The sequence below is a fragment of the Oryzias latipes genome, chromosome 15 (genome assembly GCF_002234675.1).
Source record: "Oryzias latipes chromosome 15, ASM223467v1".
NCBI classification, from domain to species: Eukaryota; Metazoa; Chordata; class Actinopteri; order Beloniformes; family Adrianichthyidae; genus Oryzias; species Oryzias latipes.
In genome coordinates, this window is record NC_019873.2 from 8,383,885 (window position 1) to 8,408,742 (window position 24,858).

General features: G+C 40.1%; 1 long non-coding RNA gene across 1 annotated transcript in view; it reads left to right on the forward strand.

Annotated features, from left to right (window-relative positions):
- The first annotated feature begins 19,780 nt into the window (after positions 1-19,780).
- The window catches only part of LOC110016490, an 82,173-nt gene continuing 77,095 nt past the window's right edge, over positions 19,781-24,858 (forward strand). Inside the window, exon 1 of the long non-coding RNA XR_002291793.2 lies at positions 19,781-19,824. This is a non-coding gene — a long non-coding RNA (uncharacterized LOC110016490). The remainder of the gene's footprint in view (positions 19,825-24,858) is intronic.

Below are 24,858 nucleotides of genomic sequence, written 5' to 3' on the forward strand. Positions count from 1 at the left end.
CAGACCCCTAACAAACGCCGTACAATTAACTCAGCAGCAACTCCTAAGTCTCTCCCGCCGAGACGAGAGCGCGTCTCCCAACTTTATGTTCACCTGCTCCCGCTGCAGCCCTCCCATTTCCCTTATTCGGCCCATAGCTGAACCCCATTGGTCCAAACACCCTAACAACAGGCTGAGCGACAGATCTGAGGGCCAATCAGATCTCTGCTTGATCGATGCGTTCCATGAACTCCAGAACTTTTAACGCGGCCCAACAGCCAAGTTAAACTCAGTCCGCGACAATATGTTTAAAACTAAATATACAAGTGAATGTGTGCATTTGATGTAATTCAACACTTTTAAAGTACAATAAGTCTGTGGATTCTTTTTAATAACATCGTTATGCTGTTGCTAATAAATGATGAGTATTTCTCGTAGTAGTTTTGCTGATGGTCTAGTCTGGTTGATACGTGGTGAGTTTCTGCTTCATGCGGGTGTTGAGACTTTAAACGGGATCTTAGGTCTGAATGTTCTTTAGATGTGAGACAGACATGGAAGCAAACACACTCACGCTGCAGTGAGTGACAGGCAGCAGGTTTTACGTTTTTACAATCCCTGCGCGATTCACCTGCTGCCGGTCCCCCCCCCCCCCCCCCCCCCCCCCCCCCCCCGACCCTCTGCCTTCTTCCTCACACATCCCGTCTCCGCAACTGCGCGCTCTTTCTCAGAGACGGGAGCGCGCAGTTTTAGGCACGGCAGTTCACAGGTTTCCAGATGGTACAAACCCTGTGAAATAATAAATAATAGTAAACTGAGAGTGCTGGCGCAGATTTTTCTCTCCAAGCACCGCTACTACTGCGCGCCTCTGGGATCGCATCGCGCCCGAGAAGGACTGGTCTAATGAAAAAAAAAAGGATAATTAAACATTTGTCTGCGAGCCACATGTGACCATCAAAAGAGCCATATATGGCTCGCGAGCCATAGGTTCCCGACCCCTGGTCTAAGGCACATGTGTCAAACTCAAGGCCCGCGGGCCAAATGTGGCCCGCCATGTCATTTTATGTGCCCAGCGAGAGCATAAAAGTTTTTAATTTCTTAAAATAAAAATTGGTGTGTATTCATTCATATCTAGGGAGAATTGGACTTTAAATATCGGATTGGGAAACTATACATTAGGACTTAAACACTGTCAAAATAACCTAACCTGACAGAATCAAATTTAGGATTTATGCTATAGTAACAAGCAAACATGTCTTTTCTATGCAACTGTAATTGACACTTTAAAAAGTTATAATAAATAAATAAATAAGTAATATAACATTAAGGAGTAGTTACTTTTGTTTTTCATTACATTTAGTTGCATGTATATGTTATATCTGGCCGCTATGCTGATGTGGCCCTCTGTGAAAATGAGTTTGACACCCCTGGTCTAAGGGCAGGAATGCCCAGTTTAGTTTAGTCTGTTTAATTAGTTCAGTTCAGAATATTCCTATTATTTTTATGTATTCATGATTCTTTTTATGTTTACTTTACAATTACCAGTACAAAGCCCATTGAGACAACTGTTTGGCTTTATAAATAAAATTGAATTGAATTGACTTTACAGTCTGGATGTGTATAAATACCCATTACCAAACCCTTCTTTTGTTATTTTATGTCTTTAATATTGTAGTTTGATTGTAGGACTCTGTGATGAGAAAGTTTTGATCATAAATTTTAAAAAATTAGGATTAAAAGGCAGAGAAGTTCAATTTTAGCCATAAAACATAAAAGCGTTTGGTAGGAATATGACATCACATTTATTGTTATTAATCTGTAAATTTACAGTATGCTTGTGTGTTGAAATCAGTTTTATTCAAACATCAAAGAAGCGTAAGTAAAGAGGGGAGGAAAGTTATGGAATGCAAAAATCCACAAATAACTACAGAAATAAAAATACAAAAAAAGCACAAAAAGAACAAATAAATAAAATGGAGGAGAAAAAAAAATAAAAGGATGAATAGACAGTTGAATGGAAAAATAGCCATGTAGACATAAAAGAAGTAAAAAAGTAAAGAGGGCACAGTGTCCTGCTTGAGCCAGTCCCAAGCCCGGTCAATGATTAGGTTAGTGTCAGGAAGAGCATGCAACATAAAAACTGTCAGATATACAGTACAGACCAAAAGTTTGACACACTGGCGACTTGTTTAGGGTGTCCCCCTGCCTTCGCCCATAGGTGGCCGGGATAGGCTCCGGCAGGCTTCCGACCCCGAAAGGGAACAAACGGAAGAAAATGAATGAATGAAAGGTTTGTCCAAACTTTTGGTCTGTACTGTATCAGAGGGATTCCCCCCTCCTGATAGTCCACCTGCATCCCGAAGTGGGGCTGGCTAAATCTGGACCCAGCATGGTTTATTTTTCTGTGGTTTCTGTGTGTGCCTGTAAATGTCACGGTCCAGCTCCGTATCCCTGCGTCATCGTTCAGGCTCCACGCGGACAGCGGTTAAGCAGACACACATTCCCACGTGTGCTCCGTTGGAAAACTCCCACACACACATCCTTCCGCCCACCCTCCAGCTCAGTACTTAGGCAGCATATGCTGGGTGCCGTGTCTCTGTCCTGGGGTGGTGATGGGGCCGAGGCTCTGGCCCGCCTGCCTCATCTCACAGTTTTATGACCGGAGCCAACTGGACAGGGCTGACGGATGGCCCCCCCAAGCTGAGAGCAGGCTGGATTAAAAAGGGGAAAGATGAGGGGGTGCTTGTGGAAGGAGGTGGGGGGGGGGGGGGGCTGCACTCCATTCTGGGCAATTAGAGAGAATTGTGTCGGAGTGTGTAAACAGGAGAGACATAGTGTGACTCTTATAATCCATTACAGCCAGGCTTTGCTCCAGGTAACGTTGTGTTGACATGCTGAACGGCGAGTTTGTTGAGATGTGACAGGCTCGGGGAGCATGTAGCGTAGTTGTGCATGTGTGTGTGTGTGTGTTAGTCATCCGCGATGCTTGTGATGTGCAGTAATTGCTGTTGGAGGTTGTCTTGTGTGGGGAAACTCAGTTAAGTCAGGCTTGTCTCTGCCGCCACCAAACTTTCCTGTTTTTCTTTAGGGGGCATTCAAGAGAGAAGTGCTTTGACATGTTGAAGCACGCTGCAAAGAATTTATTTCTAAATTTGTTTGACTTTCAGTAGAAAACAAGTCACTGTTGTGTCTTTATTCTCATCATCTACTCAACCCAACTTGTCCATCTGTTCTCCTCACAAATTCAAGATGTGTAGTAGGATCGTGTTCATCATGCCATAGCTGCTAAAAGTAAAGAATGACCTTGTTTCCCCTTTTTCCTTTCTCATTCAAATAACCTTGTGTCACAGATGTGTCTGCTAATATTCCTATTTTCTCGCATATGTACAAAAAGATGAACACACACAGATCGTCCATCTATATCTACATTTCTTTGCAAACAAAGCGTCCCCACAAGTTCAGGAAAAGCAACTCCTACATGTGACTCTGTGCCTAATCAGTGATCTGTTGTGTTTTCATATCTCCTGGAACATCAGCTTGACTTAAAACAGCTCTACTTTAACATTAATAGACGTGAACCTCTTTTTAGAGTGCCAGCATGTGTTTTATAAAAGAAAAAAAAAACGATAGTGTTTCAGGACATCGGTGGAAATATGAAAATGAGCCACATTAAGTGGGAATAATTTAAGGCCTCCACTTCATGCAAGGCAAGCAGGGAATGTTTTTGCATTTTAATTAATTTAGAATCCAGGGTAAAGACCCACCTGAAAACAGGTGAGTCATTAAAACGACACAGGTCTTTTAAAATGTGTCTAAAAAAGACATAATCATAACTAAATGATTACTGGGGACATTTTGAAAATGGATAAAAAGGAAATCGGAGTGAGAAAAGAAATAAATAAATAAATAATCCAAAATACCCCCCATTATTCTACCACATGTATAGCAATCGTTTTGATTTGTTGTGGGACTTTAGGTGAGAATAATATGGTATACACACGCTTAAAAGCTAATCTTTTATGTCATTGGTCTTTAGAGTAATTCTCCAAATGTTTTTGGGATAATCCAGAATTTTCTGTTAAATGTGAGATGTAGCTTATTCCTTAAAAGTCCCCCTTCTAAATCTGACCCCAACCAAGTCATGGATATTGGATGACCTCCTGAATGACCTGTTGCTGCTTAACTGGTGTCATTTTTGTAGAGTGATCCCTGTTGAAAGTATCACAGGCTTTATTTGTAACTCTTTCCACATTTTTTTTCCACTCACCAGCATTCTTTCTGTTCGGTATGTGTAGCTTTACCATGATAATATGAAATGAAAATGGCCTTAACTCAGTTCAAATGTACTTAGTAACCAAAACAGTAGATGAAAACATGTTTCACTTGTTTCACTCACTTACTTAGTTCTCCAAACTACAAATCTTATTAAGAGGTTTGTTGCTCTAGAAACATCCTTTTTGTCATTTATGGGCCTGTCAGGTCATATTACCTGCTTTTTGACCCTTCCTTCCTCACATACCATGCTTCATCCTATCAGGCCTTCTCTGCCTTACCTGCCAACCACTACATCAATACTTCCTCCTTCTCATCTTTGTGCCTAGATGTTTTGTCCTGAGTTTTGTACCTGGGCTTCTTCTAAAAAATGTTTGCTCCCGTTTCCTAGACTGAATAGTGGAAGTGGATTCATTCCCTTTGATGTGGTTTTCCGTTCCTCTGGTTGGATTATTTTTCTTTATGGTTTATTATTTCTGCGAAAATGATCACCTAGTCTTTACAAAAGTGCCACCTCCATTGCTGACGCCAGTGTTTGTCATTCTCCCTCCCGAGCATTTGTATTCAAATCTGTTTAACTTCCCCTCTTAATTTAAGCTGTTCGAAAAAAAAAACAACAAAAAAAAACATTTTTAGAAGCAGAATGTTACCACCAACCCAGATCCAGCAGGAGATCTTTTGCTCCAGAGGCAGTACTCTCAGAACAGCTGTCCACGTCAAGCCACTTCATGTCCAGGTTAATCTGCAGCATCTTGCCTTTTTGCTTGTCCATCTGTAAGTGGGTAAGGAGGGGGGGTGTCCCTGAGGAGGGTCACAGCATTGTCCCTTTTTCTGTTGATCTGTACTAGAGAAGGATGTCTCTTTTGCTCATCTTTATCATGCCGTCTCAGGGGGATTGCAGGACATCCCTTGCTCTTTTTTATGACTTGTGTAATTTTCTGAATTTCTTTTCTGTTTGGTCCTCCTTTAAGCCCCTCCTCCTATTAGACTGTGTGGTATCTGTAAGGTTTGGTTCATTTTTATTGGTTTTGTTATGATTTGATCATGTGCCGCTTTCCTTCTTAGTCCAGGATTTCCTATTACCAAATTAGCCTGGTCTGATGTGTTTTGGCTCCACCCCAAAGATTCCAAAGAATTCCGAGTGTCAGTCATACACTGACTGATAGTCATACACTAAGCATTGCATTAATGCATTTTAAAATATTTGCATGGCACTTTTTGTTACAGGTTGGAATGCTTTGAAGCCTCCAGAAAAAGTGAATTCTAAAAGGGTTTTGAGTTAATAAAAAGATAATACACAATTTACATAATGCTACACAAAACATTTGACTTAGTGTGCTTTGGAGTGTTTACGTCTTTTTATAATTGCAGTGTTGAACGGGAAATGTAGTAATTACATGTTTACATAATTAGGTCAATGAGCCTGTGTTTCCCATTAGATATAGTCGCCTCATGTGACCAGTGTTTGTCACTACAAGGGACTCTCCTTCATTATTTAACACACAAAGAAATATCTTTTTACTGCCAGTGCTTGACACACACACACACACAGTCCAGTCAATCTGTATTTCAAATCCTAAACCAGGAGTGCAGGAGAGCAAATTTGCCCAATCAGATCTGTCTGCATTCAATTTAAGCTTTGATCCTACAGGAAGATTTTTAGAAAAGTTGTGTTTGAAAGAAGAAGTTGTGTTGTCAGGTTGGATTGCCCAACACAGATTGATCAATTCTTGTCAAGACCCAGACCCAAATGAAGTCTGTCACACACCTAGGTGTGTGAAATTTGTTCTCCTGGGGGGAGCGGTGAGCTGCAGACACAACCGCGCTCCGGAACCATTTGGTGGTTTACCACCCCACTCCAAACCCTTAATGCTGAATGTCAAGCAGGGAGGAACTGGGTCCCATTTTTAGAGTCTTTGGTCTGACTCGGCCTGGATTTGAACTCACAACCTCCTTGTGGTAGAATAAAGCAGCATCCTGTAAAAGTATGATGGTACATTCACACTGGGCTTGGTAATGCTAAAATGCCTGTTTAGCCCGTCTTTAAACGCGCATCACATGTTAACGTAGCTTAAATAGAAATTTGGTGTTGACGAATCAACATGGAGGATAGAAATTCCAAAAACTGGTTTGGGAACCGTGCATAAACTTTTGCATTGCCAAAGTTGATGATAATAGCCACAGATGGAATTAAAAGCAGCTCTATTTCTAGAACTCCTAAAGTCAGACTATGACACAATATATTTGTCAAGTCTAGGGAAGCGGTCTTATGATGTATCACTGAATGAATTGGCACAGAAGGGCGGGATTTTCACGCCCCCTGGGGTCTGTGTGAACTAGCAGTTTGGGAATAGAGACGGAACAAAGACAGACCTCAGTTGCACCGTTATTGCCTAACGCCTGCATGAAAGAGTTTTTAGTCTTAACAGCCCTTCTCTCTTTGTCTTCAAAGTGCTTCTCAGGGCCAATATTGGTTAAACGCCCCTTTGCTTAAGGACACATCACATGCAAACTGTGAAGGCCAAGACTCAAACCACCAACTAATCTCATCAGCAGATGACTGCCCAGCCTGCTGTGGCCTGTCAAAGCCTTTTACTTCTATTAAGCTACATGATAAACAGAAAACAGAGCATCCACCAAGCCCATTGTTCAAGTAAAATTGGTAAAGGATAAAAAAAGACATTGCATTTAAGATAATGCTTTACATTTACAAAAGCAACCTAAAAGTATGCACTCAAAATGCCTCCAAACAGCAGACTTACTCACACTTTCCCTTTCGCCCTCCGTCGGACGAACCAAACTGCAGCTTTCTCCTCTTGTGGGCCTTCACAAGGTATTTTCTCCTTCTCTTTCTGCCTCATCAGGCCCTGTTGCAGAGGGCAGGCAGTAGCTAATAATAGGTATTGACTGGTTCAACGTGGGATGAGCAAGGTTCAACCATTGGATCTCCAAATGCGCCCGGGGGTCACTCGCACAGCGAACACGTCTCTCCGGACCTGACTGAAAGAGAAGGCATTTTAAACTTTCATGACTTCTCTGAAATCGCGGCTGTTTCGCCTTTCAGGCCTTAACTCTTTGTACTCAAAGCGCTCAGCTCGATCAATATCTGAGGAGGAGAGGCGAGGAGAAGAGAGGAGAGAAAGTGGGAGCGAGTGATAGGGGAGGGGATGAAGTACAGACGTCTTCATTTCAATGGCTAAAAGTGGTGTGTGCAAGACTCAGCGCGGATTCTTTTGGACACTTCCAGTGAACTCACAGGTTCACAGTCACACTTGTTTGGACGGGGCTTTTAGGATCATTTTCATGCCCTCAGAGAAGACACACAATATGGTAGATGGTAATGAAAAGCGTTTACCCCTTTTAAAAAGGCCAGATTTGGAGATGTCTACCCAAAAAAGACATGCTGTTATAATAATGATGGTAAAAATATCTTAAAGAAACTAAACATTGCTTCTAGAAAAAACAAAATAAGAAGGTAACAAACGAAAGGTGTAAGCATATAAATGGATTGATTTGACGACCCACTCCCCAAAAAAATGTGTTTTGAAAATGTTCTTGTGGCATTTTTCTCACGATGGAGGACATATATAAAGAAAATTAAGCCAAAAATGGATTCTTTGAGTATTTCGTCATTCAAATTACAGTGAATCAGGGCAGATGAAAAAAATCAGTTTGAAAAAGCCTGTAGTTTTTACATAGAAAACTACCAGGGCAGCGTGCAAACTGCTTGCTCTGCCCCATTCTGATGTATAGACGTGTAGCATTTGTACATCTTCGTTTTCCTTGTCCGAGCTGGTATCTGTAATTATTGCTATTTCTAAAGCCTTAACTCATTTTCCCTTGTGCTATCCTAGGCAGTTAAACATTGGAAGCTGGGTCATCTAGACCCCACTAGACAGTGCGCTGAACCTTTTTTCTTGAATGATTTGTGATCTTCACTGGTGTCCATGGATTACATGAAATCTTTCCACCTTTATCCACCTTTGTCATGGTAGGAATAACACCTCAATGTAAGGGTGGGGTCATCCAAGATAGCACAAGGGTTAAATACAAAATCTAGTAGAAATTCTTTTTTGAAATTTTGACTTATGATCAAACAAAAAGGACTGATGTTTCGGCCAAATGCAGAGTTGGGCTTTAAAAATTTAAGTTTAACAGCAAACAGTGGTCATTTTTAATTCTTAAGAGTTCAAGAGAAATCCACTTTTGTCAGTGAAACTGTGCTTTTCTTTTGCTGTGAAATATTCTCACATTTTACCCCACTTTGTGTGCTAAGACTCACCTTCTTTTTTTATGTACATAAATAGGGTCCTTCTGCTGATAAAGAGAAACAAATACAAGAGAGAAACTCGGTCTGCCAGGTAAGTGTATTGTACAATTATATTCTAAAGAGAAATCAGCAAAGACAGGACACTTTAAAATAAGTCTAAATCCTTAAAAAAAAAAAAAATCTGTGAATGAGGTAAGAAACTGTTGTTCTTAAGAATTTGTTTTAATCGATCTTCTTCCGAAGAATTCTTATTTTAAGAAAAAATAATTCTAGCCACTAAGACATTTTTTCTCAAACAAAAATTAGTTTTCTATAGAAAAACTTTCTTAGACTATTTTTCTTGAAAGAAAAAATAAGACTGATTCTTTACTTTGTTAAGTTACAGATTTTGCAGGGAAACTGTGGCCCAAAATGTGTTTGGACGTGACTAGATTTATACTGATTTGTGTGCAATTATGTCAAAATGTCGTTTTTTATATGCTTCAATCTAGGTGGGAAATGATAAAAAAAACTCCGGTAAGTCATTTTATGTAACCTGCCTGAGCATCCTCTGAGTGCTGCAACAGTGGAGCTCAGGGAAGCCTGACCTTTTGTGCAAAGGAGCACCTAATTTGCCTCAGTTATTTAGAGTAGGCTGTGCAAAAACTGTAAGTTTGCTCTCTAGAGGCCTCCCATGTCAAAAAGACACATCCCGTACACAGAGTGAACACGTACAGAACGCTAAAAGGAAATAAGAGCAGATGTATCCAACTGCAGCAGAAAAAAGAATGCGAACCCACCAGCAGAGACCCCGTGATTGGCCCCGAGCTGAAATGGACATGAACAACCTCTGTGTTAACAGCAAAGGGGCCTGTTTTGATTTCCGACACATTTAGTACAGAGAAGCTGGCGCTGTTTCGGTTGCTTTCCAAGTGGAGCTGAGTCATACGGGTCCCAGGACAGATTCTTAAGCTTTAAAAAAAAGACACGAAAAATGCTGAAGGAACTTAAACCAAACTCGGGGCGAGAACACAGAAAGCAGAGATGTGTAATTCAGTGTTTGAATGTGTGCATGAGGGATGCCTTTGGGTACAGGAAACCTTCACCACAACATCCCTGGAGCTGCTGCAGAAAGTTTCAACTCGGAGTGGAAGTGAAATAAAAAAACAGAGAAAGATGGTAGCAAAAAATAAATAAATAAATAGACTCTATAGCTATACTGTCTACCTCAAATCACATAAATATTACAGTTGAACTGCTTTCCTCGTTTTTCTTTTTTTAAGTAAAGCAAGATTTTAGAATGGTTGTCTCTGTCTCGTCCCATATTTATCACCTGCCTGTATCAGGAACAGAAGTGCTGGAGTTACTTATAAAACCATTAAAGACCAGGCTGAGTTTTTTAAGGGGATTGGGATCAAAAGCAAGGTGTGTGGGTTTGTTTTCTGGTTTTGGTTCAACAAAAAATCATTTTCATTTCATATTACCTTAGGTTAGTGTATTATGGATGGCTTTCTATAAACAAATGAATTGTGTGCACAGAACGAATAGAGAAATATATTTAATATCTGATAAAGGAATCATGTGACAAGACCTTTTAATAAAACATAATATATATATATATATATATATATATATATATATATATATATATATATATATATAATATATATATATATTATGTGCACTTAAAATTCTTAATTATTAACAACAGTAGATGTTTTTTTTCCATTACACATATGCACAAAATCTTTTTAGAAATTCTAGAAATTTTCATAAAACGGGTGCCAGGAGTTTTTCTCAATAAATGCAAGTTTTTTTGGGAAATCTGCTGTGTTACCATAAGCAAAATTCATTATCGCAAATCCAATTGTTGCTGCATTTTCATAGTCAATGGAAATGCAGCAACTGTGTTTTATAATCGGGAATGTGAAGAAATTGCGGTCATGCTTACTGATGTTGAAGCGATTATCAGAGCTACATGGTGCTCTGTCAAAATGTCCTGTCTATTTAAAGATTTGTAGCTGACTTTTTTTGTGTGTGTAACTAAGTTGGGAGTTAGCGTAGTCTCAGCTATGCTTGTATTAGAGGTATTGAGTTTTCACGTGTTTAAAATATTACGCTAACAATGCTAACGCTACTAACATGACCAATGTGTAGTTTTTATAAAAAATATTGTATAGTTATTGTGAACGCAGTCAATAAATCCTGACTGGCAGACTTACACTAATCTTTAAAATACATCTGAAGTAAAAAATTGAGCTACACTGTTTGGGAATTTATAATACCAACTCTTAAAGAAGAACAAAATCAAATAAAATTAAACATAATCAAAATCAACATTTTTTTTTTTTTTGATCAGATGTTGGGATCTTCAAGATTAGTTTATTTTTTTCTCATAAAGTTTTATTTGGTTCCACAATGATCATCCCCAATACGTTTGATGCACCACCGTCCCTTGGTGTGTTTGGCCAAAAATATAAACTGAGGCAATCTTAGAGCAACAAAAAGCACATTTTATTTTGAAGCACTTTTCTTAGCAGAACTTGAAAGTCTAAGAAATAACTGGAGCAGAGGTGAGGCCAAGTCAGATGATTAAAACACAAGACTCAAGTAAGAATTCACCACAGGGCAGGTAGTTTTGCTCCACATGCTGTTTACTATTTACTTGTGATTTGAAACACAACTTCTTTAACTGTTTCTTTATTTAGAGAATTCACACATTAAAAGTTCACACTAAAGCTCAGAAATTATGTGCAAAGTCTGGGCTTTTGGTACTAGTTGGTTAAATTAAATTCAGCTACTGTTTAGCAGGTGAGTGTTTCCCATAATTGAGGAAACGAGTGCCACAAACCCAGTGGTCTCATCATAAGTGGCCCACAACTGAGTCCTGATTTTTAATTTAAAAAAAGTCTCAATTTGGACACAAATAGCACAGAAACAAATGTAAGGTTGTGTCAGAATTCCCACTCTAACCCCTAACTACTAAAAAACTTTATAGACTATGTAGCACCCTGAATTTTAAAAGCAATTCGGACACCATGCTCAATACTAATCTTGTTGTTATTTAAGTGTTAATTTGAGCACTCTTAACCAAAGTAATCCCACTACACAAATCAGGGGACAAACACCAACTAACAAATTACAGACCAGTGTCTTTACTCTGCCAATTCTCAAAAATACTCGAAAAAGTATTCCTCATAAGGCTGGAAAGTTTTATAGAAAAACACAAACTAATATCCGACGACCAATATGGTTTCAGAAAAAACAGATCAACATCCATGGCGATTACGCAACTACCTGAAGAAATTATAACTGGCACTGACAATAAAGATTTCGCAGTAGGAGTGTTTGTCGATCTGAAAAGGCTTTTGACACTATTGATCATAACATTGTAGTAAACAAACTGGAAAGATATGGAATACGAGGACCAGCATTAAAATGGTTAAACAGTTACATTAATAACAAGCAGCAGTTTGTCCAACTGGAGGACTGCAAATCATCCCTGCTAAATTTAAGCTGTGGAGTTCCACAAGGGTCAATATTAGGTCCCATACTGTTCATCCTTTACATTAATGACATTCACTTGGTATCAAATGCACTCAAATACTTTTTATATGCAGACAACACAAGTATAGTCTGTACAGGGGAGAGCCTCAGGGAAATTGTAAAAAAAACAGTAAATACAGAATTAGGGAAACTAAAACAATGCTTTGACAAAAATAAAGTGTCACTCAGTGTTAACAAAACTAAATTCATAATTTTCGGAAATCGCCACATTCCTTCAGATTAAGAAATAAAAGTTGCCATTGATAACCATGTTCTGGAAAGATTGACTGAAATCAAGTTCCTTGGAGTAATTCTGGACGACAAAATAAGCTGGAAACCACAAATAAAGCCAGTCAGAGCTAAACTTGCTAAAAGCATAGCAGTGTTGAGAAAAACATGCCATACTCTCACTCACAAAGCACGTTTACTAATATGTTCATCCATAATACTACCATATTTACAGTACAGTGCAGAAGTTTGGGGAAATACTTTTAAAACAAACCTACAGTGTTTATATATCTTACAAAGAAAAGCAGTTCAAATTGTTCATGGAGTGATGGAGTGGACTATGGGTCACATACAAGCGCTCTGTTTTTAAAGTCGGGTTTATTGAAAATATGGGATCTAGTGAAACTGAAAACAGCTCTCGTCATGTACAAAGCCAGATACAACTTACTTCTAATAAACTTACAGCAAATGTTCAAAGACAGAGACGGGAGTTACAATCTAAGAAAAAAACTGAATTTCAAAAAGCAGTGCATTCGAACAACAAAAAAGAAAATATGTTATCAAATTGTGGTGTGAATTTATGGAATGGATTGGATGAAGGTTTAAAATAAACCAAAAGTGTACATGCATTCAAAAAAACCTACAAAAGTCACTAATAGGACTGTATAAGGCCAGAAACGATTAATTAAACAAAAAATGTCACTTTAGCACAGTTGCAATGCAGAATTGTATTGTGAATGTTTTGTACCTATCTGTAAATAGCAATACGCGTATTGAAAACGCACATCAGGTTTTGTAAAAAGGGGTGGGAGCAGACAAGATTTCTCTTCAACCCACTCCTTTTCAAGCACACTATTATTTTATGTCTTCTAAACCACTGTGTGTGTTGACTTTTCATTTGTGTTTGAAATAAACTAAACTGAAACTGAAACTTTTTTTTTTTAACGGTATTATCGATTAGTTTAAATCTAATTGATTTGACCATTTTGTGACAAATATTTATGAGTCCACTGTCTTTTGAAGATAAAAAAGCTGACGATTAAAAAAATACATTTAAATTATTTTTTTGGGCAAAAATTGTTCAGAAGCAATGCATTGTGGTCCATATTCGCCTATCTAATAAGCATTGATGCAAACTGGTTTTTCGCAGAGACTTCTGGGAAATTTCTAGGGCACTTGATTTTGGAATTGTAGAATCACACAGCACTGAAAAATGGTGAACGAACTATATAATGAGCAGTGAATGAATTTATAAAAAAAAATACGCCCCTCTGATCCTCCGCTGGTGGTTTCTCCTCCAAGCTCGGGTCCTCTACCAGAGGTCTGGGAGTTTGAGGGTCCTGCAGTATCTTAGCTGTTCCTAGCACTGCGCTTTTCTTGACTGAAAGGTCTGAGGTCTTTCCAGGTATCAGTTGTAGCCACTCCTCCACCTTGGGGGTTACTGCCCCGAGTGCTCCAATTACCACAGGCACCACTGTCACCATCACTTTCCAGGCTTTCTCCAGTTCTTCTCTGAGTCCCTGGTATTTCTCCAGTTTCTCATGCTCCTTCTTCCTGATTTTCCCATAGCTATGCACTGCCACATCCACCACAACGGCTTTCTTCTGTTCTTTATCCACTATTACAATGTATGGTTGGTTCACCATTACCATCCTATCAGTCTGGATCTGGAAGTCCCACAGGATCTTTACCCTTTCATTCTCTACGACCTTTGGGGGTGTTTCCCATTTTGACCTTGGGGTTTCCAGTCCATATTCTGCTCACATGTTGCTGTATATTATTCCAGCCACTTGATTGTTGCGCTCCATGTATGCTTTCCCTGCCAGCATCTTACACCCTGCAGTTATGTGCTGGATTGTTTCAGGCGCCTCTTTGCTCAGCCTACACCTTGGGTCTTGTCTGGTGTGGTAGATCTTAGCCTCTATGGCTCTGGTGTTCAGGGCTTGTTCCTGAGCTGCCAGGATGAGTGGTTCAGTGATGTCCTGTAGGCCAGTCCTTTCTAGCCATTGGTAGGACTTCTTGATATCTGCCACTTCAGTTATAGTCCGGTGGTACATCCCATGCAGAGGTTTATCCTCCCATGAGGATCTGTCCTCCAGCACTGTATCCTCTGCTCTCCATTGCCTGAGACATTCTCTGAGCAAACTGTCAGTTGGGGCCTTGAGCTTGATGTACTCATGGATCGTGGATGTTTCATCCTGGATAGTGGCTTCTACGCTCACTAGTCCTTGGCATCCTTCCTTGCGGCTAGCACACAGTCTCAGGGTGCTGGATTTGGAATGGAACCCTCCATGCATGGTGAGGAGCTTTCGTGTCTTAACATCCGTGGTCTGTATCTCTTCCTTTGACCATCTTATTATTCCTGCAGGGTATCTGATAACTGGCAGTGCGTAGCTGTTTATTGCCTGGGTCTCATTCTTGCCATTGAGCAGGCTTATCAGAACTTGCCTTACTCGTAGGAGGTATTTAGCTGGTGCAGCTTTCCTTGTTGCCATTTGCCTGCGGAATTCCAAAGTACTTGTAACTGTCCTCAATGTCTGCTATTGTTCCTTCTGGTAGTAAGAACCCTCCTGTGTGGACTACCTTGCCTCTCTTTGTCCCCATCCGTCTGCATTTCTCGAGCCCGAATGACATCCGAATGAGCCTGAATGACATTGTATAAAGAAAAACAAAAGATACAAATGTACATAGAACGATACAGACAGACAGATGGGGTCTATTTTCTTACATATTGATATTTGGAACAGGAATATTTTTTATTTCATTTGCTAAAAAATACTTATTGGATGTGGCTTTACACTGATTCACAAATATCCACAACTAACCATGATGTCTTAAAGATGGTTTATACTGCTTAGACCAGAAAAGTTAGTTAGACTTGGTTCGGTTGGCAAAGGGAATAATACAGACATTATATTTGGTGTGACTGGCCTTCATTTTGTCAATGAGAAAAACTGTTTTTTGGTGGTATTGTCCAAAATGTCCATCAACCTCAAAAGAAAATAAAGTAAGAGAATAAAATCTAAGAGCCCACATCTTCCCATAAATCAGGCAAAAATATGTTTTCTTTTTTTTTCAAATTTACACAAATTGGCTTTTCTTTTTGCTTAGTTGGAATTACACAGTGATAATAGCAGTGTGTCCTTCCTTGACTTTTCCTTGGTTTGCTGGATGGTCAGTCTATATTCCCACTAAATGAATCTCACCAGATTTCATTTGTAAGTGAAAACATTTTTATCATGTGTAAGCAGACTATACTTGTTAATGTCCATGTGCTCATAACACGTAAGAGGTACAAATACTGAGCGCCACAGATATGCTGAAAGGTGGGCAACAACAAAAGATCAAAGTCATACTTCAGATTTTGTTTTTTTATGTCATATCTGCTTGATCCCAACCCTTAACAACTGAACTTTCCACACATCCTTTCTTTTACTGTTAAGCTACAGTCACACGAGTATTTAAGGACGCAGTAAAGGTTGAAGCGAAGCAAATCCAGTGAAATTTGCGCCAGGTTTTTTCTTTCACGTCTGTCTGTCTGTCTGTCTGTCTGTCTGTCTGTCTGTCTGTCTAATCTAATTTCTACTTCATTATCAATTTTCAAATGCTTGGCATTTCCGTAAATTAAAAGGCTCATTATCCATGCATAACTTCTAAATCCTAGTCCCTGATTGGTCAAAGTTCAGCTGGTTTAAGATAAGGTACATAGAGCCCAAAAACTGACTTAAAACTTGCATAGCTATGTTTGAACGCGAGCGTTTCGAATACGGAAGCCTGAAACGTGCATTTATATAGACTTTTCATTGAAACTGGTCTCTTGTTGATGGCGGTGTGAATGTAACTTCAGACGCACACACGGCATGGCTACTGACAATCCCTTCATCTGTTAACAACAGCTAATGTGTTAAAACTCCTGTAAGCATTTTGGGTACCACCTGTGCAGACGGTTCTTGGAAATGATTCACACAAACCCCTCGGCAATAAAACTTTGAAGCACGCCCACTTTAAATGCCTGATTTTCAGTTTTACGTGTGTTTATGTCTGGTGGAAAAACCTCAGCGCTTCACTGTTCTCATTAGGTGTCTCTGCTGGAACAGAAAGCACACTGAGAGTGACCAGACTCTATCCTGGTTTCATCTGTGGACAGCTTGGATGTGTGTGTTTTTGGAACCCGACGTCACCTTTGATGTAAAACACATAGTACATGTTGTTCTCATTTATGATCCCAGCCTTTCTATTGCGCTGACATCGTCGTCCAGCCGCCCCGGGGCAGATGGCATCAGGATCTGTATGAGAAAAATTCATGTGTGTGTCTACGTGCATGCTCTTCAGGATAGCGAGGAAAATGCTGACCTAAAAGGTCACAGGCCTGAGACAGGCTTTATTTTTAACAATTAATCTCCTTCAACCAGGAGAGACAGAATGACTCTAAAACCCTCAAACACCGCACCACAAATATACACACACACACACACAGGGGCTGATGATGACAGGCATCAGACCGCTGTGTGCGGTTGTGTGTTAATCTGTGATGTGAATATGAGGAGATTAGATAGACCCGGGGATTAAAATCTGGCCTTTACCTCAGAGGATCTGTTCCAGCAGGGAGGGATCCTGATGGACACACAATCACCAAAGACACACAAAAAATACACAAAAAAGAGGCACAGTACTCCCAAGGCCCAGGTAAGAAAAAGAGAAATATTTGAATGAACGCACACCAATGAGAGAGACTGAGACACAGAGCAAAGAAATGATGGAAAGACAAAAAACCATGATTGCACAGAGAACATTGCACCAATGAACACACAAAATGGAACCCTGTATTAAAAAAAAGCACCTCACTCTGTTGGAAAATTAGCTCCTTGTTTATCAACCAGGAGTGTCAAACATACATCCACAAATATGAGCAGTGTGGCAATATTTGCACTGAAATTCAATTAACGTTCTTTTTGCATTAAAGCAGACACTGACATTTGAATACGTCCATCTATTTCACCGGTTTTATACGTCTCTTTGGCATTAAGAATTTCTAAAAGAAAGAATACTGTGGTGAAATCAGCATTTACTAAGTTTTTGCAACCTTTGCCTCTTCTGACTCGATACATTTTTGCAGCTCAGATAGATATTTGGGCTTTCTGTACGTCTCTGTTTAGTTTATCAAAGAAAATATTTTATTAAGTATAATCTCTTATTTTTCACTTTAGCGTAACAATGTATTCTGTAATTAACAAATGCAGTTGTAGCTGTGCTGCTTACAAAGTTAAATGTCACTGAAACAAAGCAACAAGTCTGAATCAATCTTGGTGCTTCTGTCAGCCTGCATTAATCTAAAGAAAAGAATAAATGTTTCCTAATATTTCTGCTTTTGTTGAAACAAACTTGGTTCATAAATGTGTTTCTAATATTTTCTCCAGTGAGAAAACTATTTTTTTCTATTTTAAAAGAAATCACAAAGAAATCCCTCTAACTCCATTGTACATTTTACAGATATGTTAACATGTTTCATCAGATACTAAAAGCATAAGGAAAAGGGAGAAACATTTCATCTTGTTAGGTCATCAAGGATTTACCACAATAATGAAATCCACCCAAAAAAAAGTGCTATATTTTTATAACATATACCGTAGTATCAATAATAAGAAATTGGGGGAATCGGGCTGCACGTTGGTGCAGTGGTTAGTGCTCTTGCCTCAGAGCAAGAAGGACCCCCGGTTCCAATCCCGGCTGGGGGACAAATTTGGCCGTGCAGAGGCCAGGTAAGTCACAGCAAACATTTCAGTCTGACTGTCAATGAAAGACAACATTTTGGATTTTTTATCAACTCATCCCACACATTCCCAGACGTGGATCTGAGGAATTTAGAGGCCAGATAAGTTCCTCGTCGTGTTTCAGACAATTCCCAAACAGTTTTAGCAGAGCTGCAGGATCAGTGAGCGAAAGAGGCCACTGCCTTCAAAAAATTGAAATACTATGAGGGGTTGTGGAAGGTCCACGACAATGTTTACATTAGTGGAATGTGTCAGAGGAGACACTCGCTGCCTAAAACATACCAATCTGTGAGGGGTGCTAAAGGAACAGGGTCAGCGATTGGTTGTTTAAGTTTTAGTTTTGCTTGAAAAGTCGAGGATTTTTCTTGGATTTATGCTGTCCCATTACAAGTGTTCCAATATGTATCTTTAAACATCACACAAAACGACTGGAAGACTGTTCACAGTTTCACAATCTGCGAGTACTTAAAAAAATGTCATATTATTAAATGACAGTTAAAAATGTCATTACAACTATGTCACTGCGCTATTGAGCACCAAGGGTATGCATCTCTGAGTCACACTGGTGAAATATTTGGCTGAAGATGTCCTAGGTGTCATGAATGCAGAACAATTTCGAACCCAGACGCTGGAACCCGGAAAGAACACAGAGGAGAAAAAAAAAAAAAAAAAAAAAAAAAAAAAGAACACAGAGGAGAGCGAGCGTGGCAGGTAAGAGGATTTAATCAACAGGTAAGTTAGATGGTGAGAGCAGGATTCGTGGTGTCCACGATACGAGAGGCAGACTTCAGTGGCGTCACTGGTGGATTCTTCCACAGGTCTTGGGAAGCGTAGTCGTTGGTGGTGATCCAGGAACAGGAGGAACGGCAGAGGCTCGAGGTGTGTCCAGAGGGGAAGGCAGAATGTGAGTTCCGGGCAGAGGCTGATTCAGGCGACCACTTGTGGCCATGAATTCCATCAGGGGCAACGGACTGGCGATGAATACTGGTCCTGGAGCTCCTTAAGTAGGCAGGCGGTGATGATGATGTAAGTGGTCGCAGCTGGGCTGAATCAGGAACCAAGCGGAGAGGTGAGGGGGAGGAGTCTAACAGAGGCACCATGACACTATAGGTAGATTTAAGGTCAGTAATTTGGATCGAATCAATCAAACCAATTATCGAATATGAAATGAATTGTCAACCACAAATTATGATATGAATTGAATTGTTAAAAATAATTTTTACACCTCTACTAAATCAACTCCACAAGTATGCACAAAGGAAGTACAGATATTTGAGAGTGCATTACCTCCTTATATTGGGAGTCTTTTATGCCTTAAGTGAAATAAAATAAATTGAGAACAATTCAAAACATGGAACTACTTTTCAGCAAAAGAAAAAACTTAAAATGTTCGTGTTTAGAATACATAAATAATTAACAAATATGTGTTAATATGTACTATACTTGATGTTTTGCTTGTCCCAGTGTGTGTGTGTGTGTGTACACGCGCATCTATGTCTGTGTGTTCACTCTGTGTAGCGCTGAGCTACATGAGGAGACAGGAAGCATGTTGGAGCTGACAAGGCCTGTAGGGTCAACATCAAGCCAAATCAACTGCTCTTGGGATCAACCATTGCTCCGGCTCTGTCAAATTAGGGCACTCCGCCAACACACACACACACAACCAGACACACAAACGGCCACACATACGCGGACACATGGACATGCACGCAAACAGCTGTCAGGCACACACTCGTGACTGCCCACTGCCCCGGAAACATCAGAGCACATCTCTGCCCTGAGGTGAGAATTGCCGTTTGGGTTTGTGTGTGCCTGTGTTGTGTATGTGTTTGTGTGTGTGTGGGCAGTCACGGGGTCTATGTGTTGAATCCTGGAACCTAGTGGCCAGGCAGTGAGGGATTTGTGTTGGCTTGTATGCGAGAGCGAGGCCATATTTTTCTGGAAATGATTCGTTTAGTGACGTTTGAACTTGAGTTAGTCATTACCTCCCAGTGATTGTGTGTGTATGAAGTGAAAAAAAGATCATGTGTGTGTACACAGGAAAGAAAAACATATGGACAGCGGAATGCACAGCCATTACCATGCTTTTGTAGCACACGAAAACAATTTCAGGTGTGTCTTTTTCACTTGTCGTAACCTGTGTTCATACGTGAGTGTGAGCATTTGTGTGCTTGCTATGCCCCAGGGGTGTCATCAGCAGGACAGCGATCGGGCATCTGTGTGCAGTCCAGTGGAAGTCAGCAGGCTAACTGGGCTAACTGGGCCAACTGTGCCAGCTGTGCCACTGGATGCCCGCTCTGCACTTTATCAGCAGCATCATCATTCTTTCAGCTTCACATGCATATCTCCCACCCATCACGTCCGCACTCATCCAAATCTGTCCGATCCAACCCCTAGCAAAAAGTAGTCCATAGTAAAAAGAAGTCTATGTACTTGAAGTACACTTAGTGTACTGTATACAATAAGTGAGGCAGTACTTGCAGTGTACCTTTTATATATTTTCTATATATAGTAAACGTAAAATGTTCCAACTTTGTCTCAAGATGTATTTTGTTTGTATACTGCAGTGGTCTAAAACCTTTTTCAGGTCACGGACTGGTTTAATGTCAGACGATGTTTTCACAGACCGGTCTGAATGGGGCGGAAGTTTACGTTTAGTATTTTCAAGCTTATGGTTTCTGAAAAAACAATTTTTCAAATTAAAATAGTACTACAAGAAATGAAAAAAACTTAAAACATTTGCAGATTTTTTTTTTTAACAGATGACGAAGATTTAATTTAAAAAACATTGCTGATTTGTTGAAGTTTTTTCTAACTTGTAAAAAAATTCAAATTCCAAATTAAAACTCCTACCCGTATCAAACAAATCAGCTAAATGGAAATAATCTAAGTTGGTGTTTTCATTTTTTCTGTCTGCCGCCCTTTACCACGTGGCACACAAACCGGTACCGGTCTGCGGCCCAGGATATACTTTCCTTACGTACACTCAAGTATACTTGGTAAAATAAACTTCAAGTGTGCTACTTTTTGCCAAGGGAAACTTAATGTTTACAGGTGGGAAAGCTACATAAACCCTTTTACTCCAGAGTTGTGGTCGGCGACACCTAAACAACACAGTTTGTGTTGTTTGAACGAAAGAATGGTAATCAGAAGAATGTAAGCGCTGGAGCTAAACATCCAGAGTTAAAGGGTTAAAAAGCTATATTACCAAAATAACACAAATTATAGCGGCCCCTGGCTGTATCGTGGTTCACCATTCCCAGTCTCGCTGTTTAGCAGAATTTCTTTGTTGCTTTTTCAGTCATTTTTTTATGCTGTTTTTTCAGTTACCGTAGTGTGTTTACACTATGTTCTGTGTCCTGATTTGTCAATCTTTGTCAATCAATCTTCTCTGTGCCGTGTCACCTGAGCAGAACGTGCTCCGTTTGCCACATTTACATGAATCTGCGATCACGGTGAAACCTTTGTTTTCATTCTCTAATCCTGGACTTATTTTTCTATTAAGGTTTAATTAATAAGGTTAAGGTTAATGTCAATTAAACTGTCAATGACGTTGCATGTTATTTTAAGAAAATAACACCAATAAATGAAGAAACACTATACTTTACCTTTAATTCTTTGTCAATGAAGATAGTTTGTTTCCTTTAAATGGTGCCACATTTGTAGTAAACATCCTTTATCTGGGATGAGGGGCAGAGGTGAGGTGTTGTTGGCATCCTAAAAAGCTCATGCTACTGTTCGAGGAATTTTGGTGTTTGGTAAATTGAATGACACTGCATGATTTTACATTTGATTAAGTGAATAAGTTATCAAATCCAGTTATCAAAAAGCAGTGGTTGCGTGGACACTCTTAAAAGATTGTACAATGATTTTCGAGTGGATTCGCAAACTTTCTGGTCCTGAGAGGGTCTCTTTTAGCTCATGTACAGGAGTGTTTGTCATTGTAGTGTGGCAGCCAGGGCCTCATGACAGATCAGGGCATTCAGGCCAGTGACATTCCTCCAGAGCCTTGAATGCATCACGGGCCGGTGGTGTGAAAAATGCCGGCCGGCCTCATCCACTCAGCCGCAGATGAATGGAGCGCTCAGTGCACTCACCCATAGATGAATGGAGTGATCCGTCTTGTCAGCGGAGGTCGACCGGGAGGTTACAGTATCCAGCATATACCTGTGTGTGTGTGTGTGTGTGCGCGCCCATATATTTATGTTTGCTGACTCCAGAAACAAACTGCAGCATGCACACATTTACACAGAGTAATAAACACAAACAAAACAATGTAAGCACAAACACATGTAATCTTAGCTCCTCCTTTTTTCTTCCACCTTGTTTTTTTTTATTTTTTTCCATTTCTGAACTAAGCCTTTTATCAAATAAAATGAAACCTTCCTGTTCAGTTTATACTGTTTTGTCACACATATGGACATATTTATTTCATTTCTTACATTTTACTGTGAATTTTTCAGAGTGATCTCCCAGCTCATATTGATGTCCTAGAAAGGTGCAGATTTCTATTCTATTTAGCTGGGAAGCATAAGAAGTCGTAACAAAACCGTATGTGTTCTTTTAAGTTTTATGGCAACCAAACATCAAAACATAAAAGCAAGTATAAATTGATGGAGACAGAAGCAAGTCCACAAACCACAGAAGGTTTGAGTCTTCTACTTAGACCTTGTTTAGTCTTTTAAACATGGGTGAAAAAAATGACTGAGTGGACACACTAAGAACCATAAAGACTTGTTTTTAAAGGGTTTAAACAATAAAATAACACAGGGGGCTCTTGATAATACCGATTATTTTAAAAACATCGACTTATAGATCAGCCAGTGTTAACCCTTTTACACCAGAGCTTTAACAGTACTAAGGTGTTTATGCAATCAGCAAAGACCAGCTACAGACAAACTGGGCACGTGATGAAATGCATGTTCTTCAACATGTGTTTAACGTATGGTAGTCATAATGGACTAGCAGGGAGCAGCTTCTTCTTTGGAACAGGCTTGATGCGAAATGTCGAAGTGGTGCTTGTGTGTGCTATGTGTGAACACGGAAGCCCAAAATGTGCATATATGGGCGTTTACAGAAGCTTTTCTTTAGTGGTCACTTGAATGCATGGCACAGAGGGCAGTGTGAACATAGCTTTATGTGCAGAAAAGCAGTGTTGCACCTAAATGCAACACTATACTACTTTGATGCTTTTCAGTTGGATATATAGTACAGACCAAAAGTTTGGACACACCTTCTCATCCAAAGAGTTTTCTTTATTTTCATGACTGTGAAAATTGTAAAGTCACACTGAAGGCATCAAAACTATGAATTAACACATGTGGAATTATATACATAACAAAAAAGTGTGAAACAACTGAAAATATGTCATATTCTAGGTTCTTCATAGTAGCCACCTTTTGATTTGAGTACTGCTTCTCACACTCTTGGCATTCTCTTGATGAGCTTGTTGAGGTAGTCACCTGAAATGGTCTTCCAACAGTCCTGAAGCAGTTCCCAGAGATGCTTAGCACTTGTTGGCCCTTTTGCCTTCACTCTGCGGTCCAGCTCACCCCAAACCATCTCCATTGGGTTCAGGTCCGGTGACTGTGGAGGCCAGGTCATCTGGTGCAGCACCCCATCACTCTCCTTCTTGGTCAAATAGCCCTTACAAAGCCTGGAGGTGTGTTATGGGTCATTGTCCTGTTGAAAAACAAATGATGGTCCAATTAAACGTAAACCGGATGGAATAGCATGCCGCTGCAAGATGCTGTTATGTATGCCTGTTCAGTATGCCTTCAATTTGGAATAAATCCCCAACAGTGTCACCAGCAAAGCACCCCCACACCATCACACCTCCTCCTCCATGCTTCACGCTGGGAACCAGGCATGTAGAATCCATCCATTCACCTTTTCTGCATCGCATAAAGACACGGTGGTTGGAACCAAAAATGTCAAATTTGGACTCACCAGACCAAAGCACAGATTTCCATTGGTCTAATGTCCATTCCTTGTGTTCTTTAGCCCAAACAAGTCTCTTCTGCTTGTTGCCTTTCTTTAGCTGTGGTTTCCTAGCAGATATTCTACCATGAAGGCCTGATTCACACAGTCTCCTTTTGACAGTTGTTGTAGAGATGTGTCTGTTGCTAGAACTCTGTGTGCCATTGACCTGGCAGGAATGTTGTAGTATCCCTTATCACCACACACACACACACGCACACGGGCAGCACTGACACACAGATTGTTACTCACCCAAACGACCAGCCCATCTCCTGAGCCATCAGCCTCAAGCCTGGCGCCCCGAACAGTGACTCTGACACATCTATATGTTTTTCCACCTGACCTTTTGCCGTCCTTTCTGCCACAGCCCATAAACCATAAGCTGATGTATGAAGGCAATTTTTAGCGGTGCCACTTGTATCTGAGTGATTGTGTACATTTTACTTCTGGGGTGCCTGCCACCTTGCCACCCCACCTCCCCCTGATCTCTGTATTCGGATAGTCTGCTATGTTGTGTGGTGATGGTGGCTGAGAAAAGGTGGGGGTAGAGGGAGGATGAAAGGATGGGTGGATGTGATGCCAAATTCAAACATCTGTCTACTCTTAGGGCAAAGATTCTGCTGTGGGGTAGCCCTTCACTCAGCCAAGTAACAACTGAAAAGTCTAAATCAAAGAAAAGGTTTCTCTGAAGCTATGGTGCAGCTATAGTCTCCTAACAAAATCTGTGAAAATTTCTTTCATAAACCCATTCAATTATTAATACCATATTGTGTATCATTACCATATGTTCTTTAAGATAAATTGTTTTTTAATACCTTAAAATCATTGAATCTATTT